This window comes from Olea europaea, unplaced genomic scaffold (genome assembly GCF_002742605.1).
Source record: "Olea europaea var. sylvestris unplaced genomic scaffold, O_europaea_v1 scaffold2236, whole genome shotgun sequence".
NCBI lineage: Eukaryota > Viridiplantae > Streptophyta > Magnoliopsida > Lamiales > Oleaceae > Olea > Olea europaea.
Genome location: NW_019240398.1, coordinates 48,975 through 65,354, shown reverse-complemented (window position 1 = coordinate 65,354; position 16,380 = coordinate 48,975).

The window sequence follows — 16,380 nt, the reverse complement described above, 5'->3', positions numbered from 1 at the left end:
AGTGGTGTTCTCGTAGGCAATGTACAAACTAACATAACGACAGTTATGCCATTTTAATGACTTTTCTCACACCAGTAACGACACTTCTGCTATTCTCTAGAAGAAATTTTTTTCATTATAATGTAACTTGTGCCGTTCTGTAAATATTTTCAAAATTAGTAACGACATAAATGTCGTTCTCATGAACTTATTTGTTAATATAACGACTCTGTTCTAATGGACGTTCTTATATCATTAATGGCATAAGCATCGTTCTCATGAACAAAAATTGACCAAAATAACGATCGAATTACTGTTCTCATAGAAATGCATAAGCACATTTAAATGAAAGACATAAAAATTATAACTACAATTAACATTCAACTTGAAGCAAACATGTACGATTGCAAAATCAATCTCTAAGATATAAATACAAAAATAACATCAAAACATTCACTAAGTCTACGGATTAAAGTGTCATGCAAATGTCTTTGCAGCTAATTTCTTCCTCCAAATAGACATATATTCCGGACGAACCAAATCCATATTCAATTGAGCTTGTAAGAACTCAATGTATTTCACTGTGAAAAGCTCACTATCAAACATGCAAAATAATAATGGGAAAAAAGTTAGATAGACATGACATAGACGAAAGAAGTCATAGATATTGGTGTTAAATGTTAGATTGAACCAAGTTTACCCATGTATTTGTCTAGGAACTATAACCCTCTGATAACGGAACATGCTGGTGCTGAAATTTTCTTCACTCGCTATGTGTTCCTTTATCAACCAGGGAATTACCACTTGAATAGGTATCATGCATTCGGCCAGCTGAGCATGACGGATGTGTTTTGGCAAACTATCGTAAATATAAATAGTTTGCTCCGTCAAATCAATTTACGGTGCAAAGCAATGGAAACTCGGTACACAGTAAGGAATATAGAAAAATCTACAATTACTCCAGTGTTTACCAAGCACCAGTGAAGCCCCTTCAACGTAATCGATGAGCTCTTGGTCAAATACGTAGTTACCATTTTTCTTCTTAGGTGCACCCATTTTTAGGTAGGCTTTTTTGACAAGTTGTCAAACATAACAACCCAATATAGTATAATCTTGCTAAAATATATGTGGATATGTCACTGCCCTTTCTCTTTCTCTAATATACTATAAGGCCAAGTCGATATGCTGTACGACAAAACATTATTAATTAAATGCATTATTTTAGAAATAATAATGCTAATATACAAATATTATTTACATCATCGATAAGCCACCCGTCATCTTTCAATAGTTAATCAAAGAATTTCCTTCTCACTTCATAAATAGCCAAGGATATTATATCACTGTGACAATAATAATATCAAACTAAGCTAACTTGCAAATTCAAAATTACGTCCTTCACTATGCCAACCATTGGAATAAAATAAATTACCTCGTAGATGCATTTGCCAACCACTTGTTGAGGTCTTCAACTTTTGCAGGATCTACTTCTCTTGAAGGGTTATATACTTGAATGTTCAACAATTTTCTCCTCTTTAAGGCTCCCCAGAATCGTCTACAAAAGTTGATGGAACACAATTCAATCCATTTTAACACAAAATATTAAAAAGTGAAATATTGAAATGTAAATTATTGTTACCTTTGTTAGATATGTTTGAATCCTCTTTCGTCCCATCCACCTTCTCTATTACCTCACCTTGTCAAGCTTCCTCGATCCGAAAGGTCTCTCCGATCCAGACTAAAGGCTGTTATTGGTACACAACTATAGCAGATGAAGGATCTGGCACGAATCCTACAAATGGAACCAAACATAAAAATTATTTGTAGCTTATTGCAAAAAGTACAAAAGAGAATATACCATCGTAATCTGCATTTGCTTTGTGTTGCTTATTTGATGTGACTTTTTCATGAGAGCATTCTTTTCTACTCGATCGAAGCGCTCTGACATCTCACCTCTGAGCCTCTCTTCAACTCCTCTTATTTCTTGTTTTATTATATGAGCGATATAGTCATAAGAAGGTAGGGGTCGTCAAGCTGTTTTAGATGAATGTAGATGGCTAGACACAGATGGTCGATCCGATGTCTTAGGACATTGTGGGCGAGCGAAACTTGATTATGCATCGTTATTCTCAGATTTTTATTTTTTGCCTTCATCCTTAGAGGCAACATTATCCAGCTTTGGATCAGTTTCATCATCAAAAGGTCTGGATTCCTTCTAGAACTGCTCCAGCAATTCATCGTCTGTAGGATTTAGCGTACAATGTACCTCTATCTGAAAAACAAGAATGTATAATTATTCAGCAAATTATTTTGTAAAAGTTATCGATACGTCATTTACATTTTGATAAAGAAAACTCACATTTGACGATTCAAAAAATGTGCAAAGTATATCCCCCCCCCCCTAAGTTGCTTGCACATTTCCCAGCCTATCATTCTGGGAATTCTGGAATCATCTATTACACGATCGAATTTCTTTCCAACACTGGGAATTGCTTCAATCCACAAATATGTACAATCATAAATTTAATTTTCAGTAACATAATTAAAAAATGTAGTGTTTAAATAATTTTAGAACATAATACCATGATTGCAAGGGGAAATCCATGCAGAGAATACAAATATCGCTGAAAAGATGTATAACTCTTCAACATGTCTCCGAAATTACATTTAAACACCCTAATAGTGTCCTCGTATAACTTTTCCCCCACGAGTAGTTGTTAAATCTATCAAGATAATTCACCATATAAAACAACCATGGGTCAACAAATGTATTCTCTTTTGCTGCCAAAAGCACGTACACCAATATGACGAGGAGGCCCAACTTATATTTATCATTCTTATGCTTGCAACATTTGAAAACATCTAACAATAAACCTCTCTTTATTTTACCATTGCTACGCTTAAAACGCTCTTTCACGAGTCCACAATTTTGCCCTAGCATCGTGTCCTCGTTCTCCAAATCCCTAGTTGTAAGCCCAGTCACCAGTGTGAATTCTTGCAATCCAAATCTTGTGAGCTTGTCTCCAACCTTAATCCATACATCATTTTCTTTTGAGGTACTTATCGACCTCAGAATAAATTGGTGGACTAATTGGGATTCAAGTGTTATGTTTCTCAAACTTAACAAATGTCCAAAGCAGGAATTAGTGAATAGGTTATGATGCTTGTCATCTAAGCTGTAGAAAACTTCATCGATCAATTTCATTCTACACCTATTACTTATCTTCACGTTCACTATGTTTTCAGCATCCAATTTTCCTATTGTAAAATGCAAAACAATAATTGAGTAAGAAATCTTATTTCTCAAGAGAAATCAGGGTTATAGCCAGTAGATCGTTCTTGAATTGAAATAAAATATAAATTGTTAAAAAGTTTCCCAATTTCTTAAATTCTTGTTATTTGATATTTAAAATCAATGAGTCCAAATTTTATGTATTCATACACGAATCATAAAGTTTTTGATACCTAGATTTCCGGTATTCTTATAAATCAACAAAAACTAAGCGATCACATTGCAATATTCATTTGAAATTCATTGAACTTCAATAGCATGTTTGTTTTATTGTTTTTATTGCTTCTGCCCCCAACATCATGAACTACACTAGTTGCAAAATATATTTGCAATTCCATATTATCACAAAAAAAAAAAAAAAAAATTACCCTGCAAAATATATGTGCAATTCCATATTCATGACGTTAAAACCAGACTCAATCCGAAGTCTACAAGTTCTGAAAACAATGAAAAAAATTAAGATTGACCCACTAATTTTTATACCATTTCAAATAAAGGACTGTCTTTAAAAGAAAAAAAAAAGTATCATGTTTAACCATATATTTGTTGATTCTTCCTCTTCTGCATCAATACCTGAAGTTATGCCTCCAATTATAGAATTCGATGAACATATAGGGACGTGGAGTCAGTGGTGGAGAATCGATCAGATGAAGAAGCCGTACCTTAAATTTGTGTTCACCTTCATAATTGCAATAGTAAGAAGAGGAATTTCCTCAAATTTGTAGTCGATTTCGTGAGATTTCCACAAAGGAGAAGAAGAGAGACGTTAATTTTTGAATTTGGGGGAATAGGGTTTTACCTGAGGAAGAAACGGGTGAATGAAAGAATTTGGAAGGATATTTGTGTTAAAATGTGAAGGATGGTTTTGTCATTTTATCAATTAATTTAGGCTAATTTTATTACCATTACAAATTTTAATTACTACACCACATTATAATTACACCACAATTAAAATATATTTTTAATAAATACACCACAATAAATTTACAATTATACTCCTAATTCAATAAAAATAAAAAATTGAAAAAGATCATAATATAATATTTTGGTGTACTTATCACCAATATTAATCCTCATTTCTCAATATTTCTCATCATTTATTTCATAGCAATTGAAAACAGAAGATCGATGAAGAACACCATGCCATAATAAATTGAATGTTTTTCACAAATAATTAATATATCCGAAAGGATCCTTTGAAGTTGTCAGTAATTTGTCTGTGTTATCATTTTTATTCGAAATATGAATTTTTAATGTATTCGCAATTTCATTTTTTTAATCTTGGAAGTCTATTTTGGAAACACTTGTAAGTGAAAATTAAGAAATTTTATCGATAACAACCTTATAATTTCATGGATAAAAAGGTTTTAATAATTTATCGGGCACATTTAAAACCCAACTTGAGGAAGCATTTATGAAGCATTTTTTTTTATAAACTGGACATGTTTCAGAATTGAATTAATAGACATAAATTTAATATTCGATTTATTCATACTTGATCAGTAGTAAAGTATTGTGTATAATCGTATATATTGAAGTTGTCATCATTTTCCTAACATTTAGGACAAATAAATTAAATTATGATAAGTTATAAAAAATTTAAATTTATTATGATCCTATAAAAAATACAATATAACAATAAAAGCATCTTATTGATTACGAACAACTTTCGAAAATTTATATAACTCATAGACAAAAATCCATGAAAACTAAAGTACCTACATATACAAAAATTCATTTACGGTTTATCTATATATATGCAAATTTGCAATTCACGGTAATGAGTGATGCAGTCTGTGTATGTCCCACATGATGAATGCACACAATTCATGAAATTATGGTGAGTGTATATACACATAAATTAATAAACCCATTTAACAATTAAAAATCATAATCTCACATAGTTGTTTTAAAATCATAACAAATATGTTTAACTTAAACAAAAAAATCAGATTCTTAATTTTCAAACTTGAAAAATAAATTGAAAAAATAAATTCATTTACCATGAGGGAAAAGATTATCTTGTCACCGTGGAAGAAGGCAAAAGCAGTCAGAAAAACTATGAACAATGTTGAGGAAAAAGAAAGAAAGAAATTGGGCTTTATATTTGTGGTGTAACAATAATTTATTTAATTAAAAAGTATATTAAAATTATAATTATGTAATTTTACTTAAGAATATTTTAGTAAATAAGAAATTTGTGGTGCACTTAGTAAAATTTGTAGTGGTGATATAATTACCCATTAAATTATTCTATTTTTTTTCAACCTTTTATAGGGGTGGGCGCGGGTCGATTCGATTCGGCGAACCGAACCGAACCGAACCAAAATTTCCGGGTATCTAGTAAATGGAACCGTCGGGTCCAAATGTAATTATGGAACCGTTCGGGTTCGATGCAGTTCAGTTCTGTACTATAATTAAATTTTTAATATTTATAAAAACACTATATAAATACAACTAATGACACATTCAATCATAGTTTTACAAATTAACATACTCAAATTTAATAATATGTAAATAACAAGTTGTCCAACAACATTAATTTACTGATGCTTACAATTTACAAATACCAACTAATGCTAAAATTTCAACTATCCATCAATTGCTTGACTTGTCATACTCACTATTAAGAAACTCTGCAAGAAAAAAAATTGAAAAAGCACAATTAATTTATTAACAATCATAAATAAATTCAAATTTGTTCAACTAATAAGATTTAATAGTGTGTGTGTGTATATTATTACCTGTCTCAATGCTCTCATAGAACTTCGTCTCTTCAATGCAAACTCTATCTTGAGAAACTTTCAAAAGTTTAGATTCTTCCCTTAGCCAATTTTGTGTACAAATCAAGGCCTCAACTGTTTTAGGAGTTAAAGAACTCCTAAATGGATCAAGAATGCGTCCTCTAGTACTAAACACTGACTCAGAAGCAACTGTAGATACAGGAATGGCAAGAACATCCCTTACAACCTCAGATAAAATTTCAAATCTTGATTTATTGATCTTCCACCAATTCAAAATGTCAAAATTTTCATCACTAGCATCTTCAGGGAATTTCATTAGATATTGTTGTACCTGATCTTTTCCAGAAAAATCCATTTTGGTATTTTTCAATTTCTTGTACCCAAAATAAAAATTGCAATCATCCCAATCATCATCATCATTTAAATCCTCCAACAAAGTGACTCCATCATTAGATTCATCACCCCCACTTCCGCTTCCACTCGGTCCATTGGTTGAACGATGCCATCCCTTTTGTTGGTTATATAAAGCATACAATAATTTCATGAGCTCATTTTTTGTGGCTTCGACTTTAACACTGTCATACAAAATACCAATGCAATGTACAATAAACTCCAACTTATACCTAGGATCAAGCACGACTGCTACAATCAAAATCTTATTCATTTTATCAACTTTACCCCAATACTTATCAAACTTAATTTTCATGCTATTTGCTATACTACTTAGCAAATAATCTTGCTTCTCATCCATTTTCTTCAAAATTTGCTCAATTTAACAAACTTCATGGAAGTAAATATTGGAAATAACACTCAATGAAGCACTAAATTTTAATGTGACATCATAAAGGTTCTTAGAAACTTGACAAATTTTCTAGCTTTCTCCCAATCATAACTTGTAGGTGGCCCATCTTTTTCTTTTCCACCTTCATTTGCATCAAAATATTTACAATAAAATCCGTCATCTTCCCCCATTCTTTCAAAAGCTTTTTCAAAATTCAATTCACTATCCAACATTAAGAATGTTGAATTCCATCTAGTAGAAACAACTAAAATAGCAAGTTTTGTGCATGCAATCTTTTCCCTTTCAATACAACATTTAAATTTTGTCAACCAAGAAGGAGATGATCGAAAATATTTTACCGCATTGCGAATACTATCTATAGATGGATTAAACTCTTTCAACCCTTATTTAACAATCAAATTGATTATGTGTGCTGAACAAAGTACATGCAGATAAGAGCCACCTAAAATCATAGTATCATCAGGTTTCCAATTCTTCAACTTGTTTTTCACATAAACGATCGCTGCATCATTTGTGTTTGCATTATCTGCAGTAATGGTACCCACACACTCTATTCCCCAATCAAGCAGACACGTCTCAATAATCTTCCCAATTGTCTCCCCTTTATGATTTGGAACCACAGAAAAACTCAATATCCTATTATGCAATTTCTAACTTTTATCAATAAAGTGTGTTGTGACTACCATATAATTGATGTTTTGAATTGATGTCCAACAATCAGTGGTTAAAGAAATCATTTGCCTATCCTTAATAAATCTAATCCTTAACGATTCCTTTGTTTCATGGTAGTGATGTAGCACATCTCTAGTAATCATTCTTCGAAAAGGAACCTCAAATCTAGGGCAAAGTTGACGAACAAATTCCTTAAAATCCACACCTTCCACAATGGAAAAATCCAATTCATCAATAATAATCATCTTAACCAATGCTTTTCTACACATTTCTTTATTAAACACCGTAGGCATAATACCACCATCATTGTTTTCTCGAGTGAGTAGTGGTTGGTTTTCATCAATTTTAGTGTTCTTATATGCATAACAAGTTTTTAAATGCTTCCACATGCTAGAAGTTCCACTATTAGTATCAGCCTTAAATGTTCTCCTACAGTAATTACATTTTGCTTTTTCTCCACCAAGTATCTTAGTGAAATGCTTCCATATTTCTGACCTCTCATTAGGCTACTTTTTGTCTCCCATTTGGGCATCCAGAATTGGTATCACCTTAAGAAGAAACTCGATTAAATCCTACACAAACAATGTGGAACACAAATTACAAAATCTTGCACAACAATGATAAATCCTGCCATTGTTGAAATGACAGTCTAAAAGTCATTTAGATATATTATGAAGTCAGGCACATACATTAACAAGATCTTGAGCACTAAATCATAACTAGAGGCTAAATCATAACTAGACAATTAGGCCAAGTATGGAAAACAGAAATTGAAATACATAGAATTAATAATAGAACAAATTGGTCCAGAACAAATCAGGGAAGGAAGTTTACAAAGAGGATAAATAAGAGAAAACCAATTGGTCTAGACAAAAAAAACTGTATTGAAGTGTCTCATGTAAAAAGTAGACATTTCATGGTTGGGAAAATTATTCAGTGGATCTTAAAGAGTCAGACGAGATATGAATAAATATAATACTTCAAAAATAATTTGTGTTAAAAGTGTCAAAAATTATTTAGTTAAGACAACAAATTTGGATCAACTTATCTACACTCGATTTTCGAACACTTGCATTCGAATCGAAGCTACGACTCTCTCTACCGCTTGTATACTATATCGACCATAGTAACCCACGACCGCAAAATAATTATGGTTCTTAACTTAGGATAGTTTATAACTTTATATTCTTCAACTGAAGACCACACAAAATAAAGACACCCCAACTCCCAAATTCACAATCTAAAAGTGTAAAATTCATCCAAATTCAATGACCCTTTTCAACAAGTATACCATTTGTAGCAACAGTATCACTATTAAAACACATAGTACTGGACTGTGAAAGTGAAAAGTGAAAACGAACGGCACTGACGCACCGTGAAAGAACTCACCAAAATTTGAAATTTGGAAGGCAGCGAACGAAAGTTCGAAACTCGTCGGAGCCTCGAGTGGGGAGGGTCGGACCGTCTGAGAACTCCGATCTTCGATTGTATGGGTTTTCTGGACGGCGACAATAACTGTATGAACTATGAAGAGCCTGAGCCGCAGACGGTGGTTATGCAGTATGCACTTATCACTTATGCTTGTAGGTTGTATCAAGAGTAGGGTTATTTAGTTGGACTTGGGTAGTTGGTTGGATCATGTTGATTGTTGGGCCAAAAATTAAAAAAATTAGAAATCAAACAATAAAATGGGTTGGGCCAAAAGCTAAAAAATTAAAAAGGGAACAATACATATATAAGGTGGTTATTATATACAATTTCATTTTTAAGAAACTAGTTTTGAACATTAAAAAATCAAGTTATATATATATATATATATAAGATTCCAATAAATATGTAAATATATTCCCTCTTGAAATCAAGCCTTCAGTTACGAAATGTTTCCAAATCAAACACGGCTCTTAATTTCAACCCACTAGCCACTAATCAAAAGTGAAGAGTGACAGAGCTCTTGATGCCAACTTCTCAATCCTCACCGCCGGAATATGGCTCAATCAAAATCGGTGGATTATTGAGGTCACAAATTGGAAATCATTAGCAAAAAGGAGCAGATATTTTCAAAATTACGGTAATTGACATATGGTTTATAGAGGTAAGGAATTGAGTTTGGTCATCATCCCAAAATAATTTTGATCCTGTTCAAAGTCACAATTGGTGAATGAAACCATTCTATTGTAACTCGATATTCCAATATTTTAGGTTACAATGTTGTGACTTCTATTTAAATCTTGTAAAATGTAGATGCTATGACATGTAGATGTTGTGACCTATATGTTTTTGTGACCAAATTTTTTCATCACTGTTTGCAAGCATTTCCTAACAATCAAACCATCTGTTCCACTGGTGATGGAAGCTCATATTTTGTAATTGATATAGATCAACGTACGTGAACCTGTAGGATGCTACAATTGTGACCTGTGACCAATTTATATTGACTTGTGACCTGTGACCTATAAGTAAATTGTGATCATTGCACATTGATTTGTGACTTGTGACCAATTTACATTGACGTGGCCTGTGACATAAAATCAGAATGTAAAATGTGAACATAAATAAGTTAATTGTGACCATTGTACATTGGTTTGTAACCTGTGCACATTGTCCTATGACCTTAACTCGGAAAGTAAGATATGACACGTGACTAGTGAACTTGATTGTAAGTAACGCATGTTGAATCGTGACATTTGACATAAATAATAATGTAAAATGTGAAAATATGAATCAATGATCTATGACTTGTGACAAAATTAGAATGCAAAATATGAACATAACTCAATGAACAATGACTTCTGACCCCTGACAATGATCTGTGACCTTAAATTAGAATGCAAAGTAAACCTGTAACATATATCAGATAACAATTCAAATGACACATATGTACAAATGAAAAAGAACTTACAACCTACTGAAAATGCAAATACCTTCAAAAATGAATAAAATTTCATCACTAACATTAACAAACTAAAGCAATTGTATTATTCAAATCGAACACAAATCTCAGTCATAAATATTACAAATTTTTTAAACAAGAAAATTGATGTTGAAGTAAAAATACAGTAGCCCATGTGGAAACAATCAATCTAGCATGGTGCTATTTTCCTTGTTCTTGCTGGCTTTGTGACCTGCTTGATCTGCCTATGTTTAAATAGTGGGGAATTTATATCCAGCCTAAACAAAACTCCAACAACTAGAATTTAACAAAGCAACTTGCTATCTTGATCTGGATCTTATTAGGGTCCGACCGTTTCATCTCTCTCAATAAAAAATAGTGGATCAATTGAGGTTAAACCATAATTTCATGACAGTCTAGGAAGTGTAAGAAACATGTATTTGCCAGTATATCTCATTGGGCTTTGCAGAATTTTGTTATGAAATTGGTCATAACACATTTCAACGCATTTTGTTGTAATTTTTTCGTGAAAAACCAACGATCTTTAAGAATAATGTACTTCCATTTCTACATTATTTGTATAAATCAAGACAACATTAAAATCAAATATAAAATGGTAAAACAATCATGTCATAGGTAAATGTACAATAATATTTCACTCAAGTCACATCTATAAAAAAAAAAACCCAATCAGAAGTTCTAGTTCTTAAAGCAATGTCACATAAGGTAGATCACAGTTCATCATACTGGTCTTTTCAACATACAATCAACATAGTTTATCAGGTCAAAATCAGACATGAGGTTACAATACTAGTTTATGTACACATACAAACATTGTTAAAATCAAATATAGAATTGTAGAATAATCAAGCACAGATTATCATACAATAAGATATTTCTCAAGTCACATACATAAAAAATTCAGTCTCAAGTTCTGATTCTGAACACAATTTTAGATTAATGTCACAAACATTGAATATTATTCACAATACTTGTGACCCATCAACTGTGACTTTCATAAATGGTCTTCAAATAAAATAAACAACACAAAATTGAAATTACCTTCTTTGAAGTTGATTTACTTCAGATCCAAAACATTTCAATTTCTTGGTTTCAAGTTTTTTCTGTATTTTATCTGTCTTTCTCTTATCTTTCCTATTTCCGACCTCATCTACCTTCTTCCCCGATCAACTCTCCTTGTTCGAACCATTTTGTAGATTTTTGTGTATATATGTATCACAGAAGATAGTACAGAGAATGACATTCATAGGAGATGAAATTGTGTATAAATAAGAGAGAGAAGTGAGGTTTGATGTCGACAACGAGTAGGTCTCATCGATTCTGTTTAATGGCGACAAACGAATGTGAGATGAGCGAATGCCGGAAGAACAAAACGTGGATTTTGAAGAAGATGGAAGTTGTTAGAAAATGATTTTTCCCCTTTTGAACATAGAATCCCACTTACCCACGTCAATTGCCTATAATTAGTTGAAATCGAATTAGTTAAACTTTATTATTAATTTATAAATATTAATATTTAAAAAATGCTTTATCACCTGATTTGTGTATAAACAATTCTTAAATTTGATTTTTGAAATTGAAAGTTAAAAAACATGAGTGGGTGTAATTTCCTCAATTAGAAATGAAAAAATTATTGGGCCAAAAATTGTTTTTTAGAAATTTTTAATTTGTTAATTTGTTTGGAAAAAAATTAAAATAAAAAACATTTTATTTATTCAATAAAAAAAAAAGTTAGAAAGATTCGGTTCTCAATCGATTTTTCGATTTTTGGTATAGAATTGAGAACCGAACCGTACCCATCGGTTCTCAATTTAGATACCCATTCGGGTATTTAATTCGACAAGAATCGTCGGGCTCGATTCGAGTTCGATTCGATCAGTTTGGTTCGGAAGATTTGTCCAGCCCTACCCTTTTATATTGGTCAAAGGCTATTTGTCCAGAAACGTTGGTAAACCCCCTTCCCCCCCAAATTTTCCTTTTTTTTTTTTTTTTTTTTTTTCTGTTGCTTTCTTTCTCGTTTCCCAACCTCTGTTACATTTTCTACCGTGTGTGTGTGTGTGTGGAATTACAATTGAAAAAAGGTTTAATTGTAATATAGTATGTGGCCACTAACGCTAAATTGCAAAGGAAGACTCTCATCTTCCTTATAATATAAAATTAAATCCTAAACTTCCAAAAATATATAAGTAGATCCCAAAATTAAATTTTATCTATCTAAAACCTTCAAATATTTTTTTATCATAAAATAACCCCAATAAATTAATTTACTTCAATTTTAGTCCATATTTGACTTTGACTTTGACAAGTCAACTTTTGATTTTGGAGTAATTAGGATGAATTGTAACATAGATAATGGTTATGAGCATCATTTACGACTTCGTTTTGTCTATAAACCTCTACTTTTGACACTAAAATGATTCCAGCTTTCCCAACATGGAGTATAGTCATCGCTGCATGATTTTACATTTTATTAAATAAACTAGAGCAGTATAATATACAATCTTTTGTGATAACTTTTAGATTTATGTTATATGTACAGAAGAGGTTCATAAAATCTCTCCAAATCAGATTTTTGAGGTGGACCCATATAATTAAAATATTGCAAAAAAGTAAAAACCCATCCACCCCGTGTCTTGTATATGTTCTGAACCCCACCCCTGTACGCGTATCTTCTCTCTAACTCTTATCTCTCGTCTTCTTTACCGGGCACTGTACATTTAAACTGGATTTATCGTTGTTTCAGTCAGCCACACTACGATAAATCCAGTCAGCCACACTGTCCACTGGATAAGTATGCCTCCTGACTCTCGTTCTTGTTGCTGTAGGCCTCCGTGTATAAATAGCAGCTGTTCATCTTCTTTAACAAATTTCTGTATACTGATACTGCCACTGCAGCTTGGGTTTCTGGGCTCGTTCTGCTGATTTCTTTTATTATTACTTCCGAAGGTAAAACTTTTAATGGTTCAGCCATTAATATATTCAACTAAACTCAAGCTCATGTTTTGTCTTTGAATTGCTTTACCCTTTCATTTCGCTGTTGCAGTTGGAAAAACAACGTGAAGCTCGAATTACCTGCTTGAGATCAACTTTTACAACGTGCTAATTGGAAAAATATTCTAGAGGAGCATGTACATTGCGAATTTGACCAGAAGCAAAGCAATTTTTCACTTCACTCTTTGGGATAATATATGATTGATACGTATGCATTGTATTCAAGTCAAACTTTTATTCATTACACTATCAAGTAATCGAGTTTTTGCTTAGATTATCTGGCCAACCCAACTCGTACTGAACAGGTATAGGTGAAAGCAAACTTCCGGATTGATTGGCGCACTCTTAACATCTTCAAGAAAGACTCCTTGTTCAGGGCCAGCCCCGAGAATTTAGAGGCCTAAGACGATTAATTATTATGAGGCCTTTTAACATAATATTTTTATTTTTAAAAGTGTAATAATATTTAAATATTTAAATAATTAACACTTTTATGTTTCATTTTTTCATAGGAAAAAATATACAAGAAACTTAGAAAACCAGTCAGAGATTTTAAGAAACAAATGCTTTCTTTTGATAAATGGACATACTTCTAATCATGGAGGATCATCATTTTGACTATAATGAAATTATATTTAACAATTGTGACTGAGTAATCATTAAATGGGCATTAGTAATGCCAAATTTAGCTTAATCAATTCTTTTCACATATCCTCATTTTAGGTTCCATTATTAAACTGTAGCTCAATTACATGTTAAAGCCTATGGGATTAGTCATTATTCTAGTAAGTGCAATTGGAATTCTGTCAATACATGGATATTGGTGCAAACAATCTCAGTTCTTTCGATCTTTCCTGAAAAACTCCAGCTGCACTTCCTATTGAGTCCCACGCACAGGCCACAGGATATGGATATACAAAGATAAATTGAACAAATTTTCATATCGATATATCGATTACTTCTATAAACAGATTACAAATACCAATACCCAAAATAAATCAAATTCTAGAATAAGAATAACTAATCTGCTGTCTGCAAAATTACCTTGACACAACACTTCAACAGGAAAACGAATCGAAGAGAAAATACTTGGTTGGTTGGATAATTGGATTTCTAGCCGGAACTTTTGCTGGAAGTCTTTAGGGATTACCAAATCATCAATTGGTATTGACAATTGTACTTTCAATTTTCTCTCACGTTCTTGACAAACTGGCTGGCTGTTCATCTGCTGAATTTTTCTTTCTTTTTTTTTTCTTTTTTTTTTTTAAAGGTTTTAGGCTCCCACCCCCCTTTAAAGGGTTTTAGGCTCCCACCCCCCACCCCCCCTTAAAGAGGCCCCTTAAAATCTGAGGCCCAAGGCAGGGCCAGCCCTGTCCTTGGTCAGGATTGGGGTAGTCACTATGTCACTTGCTTTCCTTTTCATGAAGTGGAATGTGGAATAATTGTTCCTTCTCTTTCCTTCGCCTTCGATATACGTAGGAAAAGGAAAATCAGGCTAAGGGGAAGATAAAGATGATTGATCTCGGAGACAGTTAATCTTAGCCTAATAGATAGACCTGCAAGTCTTAAGTGGTCCCCGTTAGCAAGTGTATGTTTTGCAAAAAGAGTTGAATGTTGGGCAAAAGGCACTAAATGAGACCCAGTGGCCCTTGTGACCAAGAGAGGGGGTAAACTAAAGGGAATAGTTGAGAGGATTGCCTCCCTCTTAAGTGAAAGAAAGCAAATTCTTGCTTAGATTATCTGGCCATTTGGTTAGGGGAAGTAATATCAATTCATTTACAGATTCTTTCAAGTGCGACATTTCTAGCATAGATAGATATACTAGATTGATAACTAGTTGACATTATGGAATTCCCATAACTATTTTCTTTTTTCATCAATTTAATTGGTCATTTTTCACAATGCTGATTAACCTCGACAACTTGTTGTTTCATACTTATCTTGGATGAGGTGGTTTTTTTTTTTTTTTTTTTTTTGGGCAAATATCAATCTATAAATGAGAAAATGTTTCAGAAAAAGAAAAAAAAAAATCCCCAACTCAAGTTTCCCAAATCTTGTCATCACCCAAGTTGTAAACTTAGAAAAAGAAAATAGAAATTGGATTATTCTTGTCAACCATGATATACATTATCCAAAAAGTGGACTATAAAAAATTTGCGTATCAGACATTTCTGTTGAATATTTGTTCAAAATCAATGGAATGATAATGAATTAATTGTTGCACTCAATTGTGGAATTGGTAGAATCAAAAGAAATTGAAAAATGAAAAATTTGATTTTTGCCTATGCGTACGCACAGGTTTATTTTTGTGCGCACGCGAGATGTACTTTTTCAAAATCAGAATTGATTTTGCTTCTACTATGCGTACACACAGTTTATACTATGCGTACGCATAGTGTTAAAAAATAGCCGTTGACTGATTTTTCAATTTGAAACTCGGGAGCTGTTTTGGATTAAAAGTTGTCACTTTTCATCTTATTTTGGCATCATTTCGTGAAGCTTTGATTCATGGCTATCAATATGTGTTTGTTGGACATAAAAAACACATGGAAATCAGATCACAAAACATATGGTAATCTGTCATCATTCCACAAGAAAGAAAAATCCTTTCTTCCTCCACTTTCATATATTCCCTTTATGTTCTTCAAGTTCGGGTGGAGAAATGCTTGTGCTTTTGTATTTCTCTACATCAAGGCTTGATCAATCCTTCAAACCGTTTGCCGCGAGATCCTTTAAGCACCAACATTAATACGAAGAGGGGGTAAATATCGTTTGAGGACAACGATGTAATGTCGTGTTTGAGCCTTCCATTTTCGTCATGATCTTGATTCGTTTTTTCATCCTCTTGATTAATTTTCTGCATTGTTTCTTCTCCAACCCTCGTGGTGAATAATTTCCCAACAATCTCAAAAGATATCGCGATGGAGAATGGAATCACTTTGACAGAGATCAAGTTGATGACATGATATCGTGGTTGAAACATTTGATG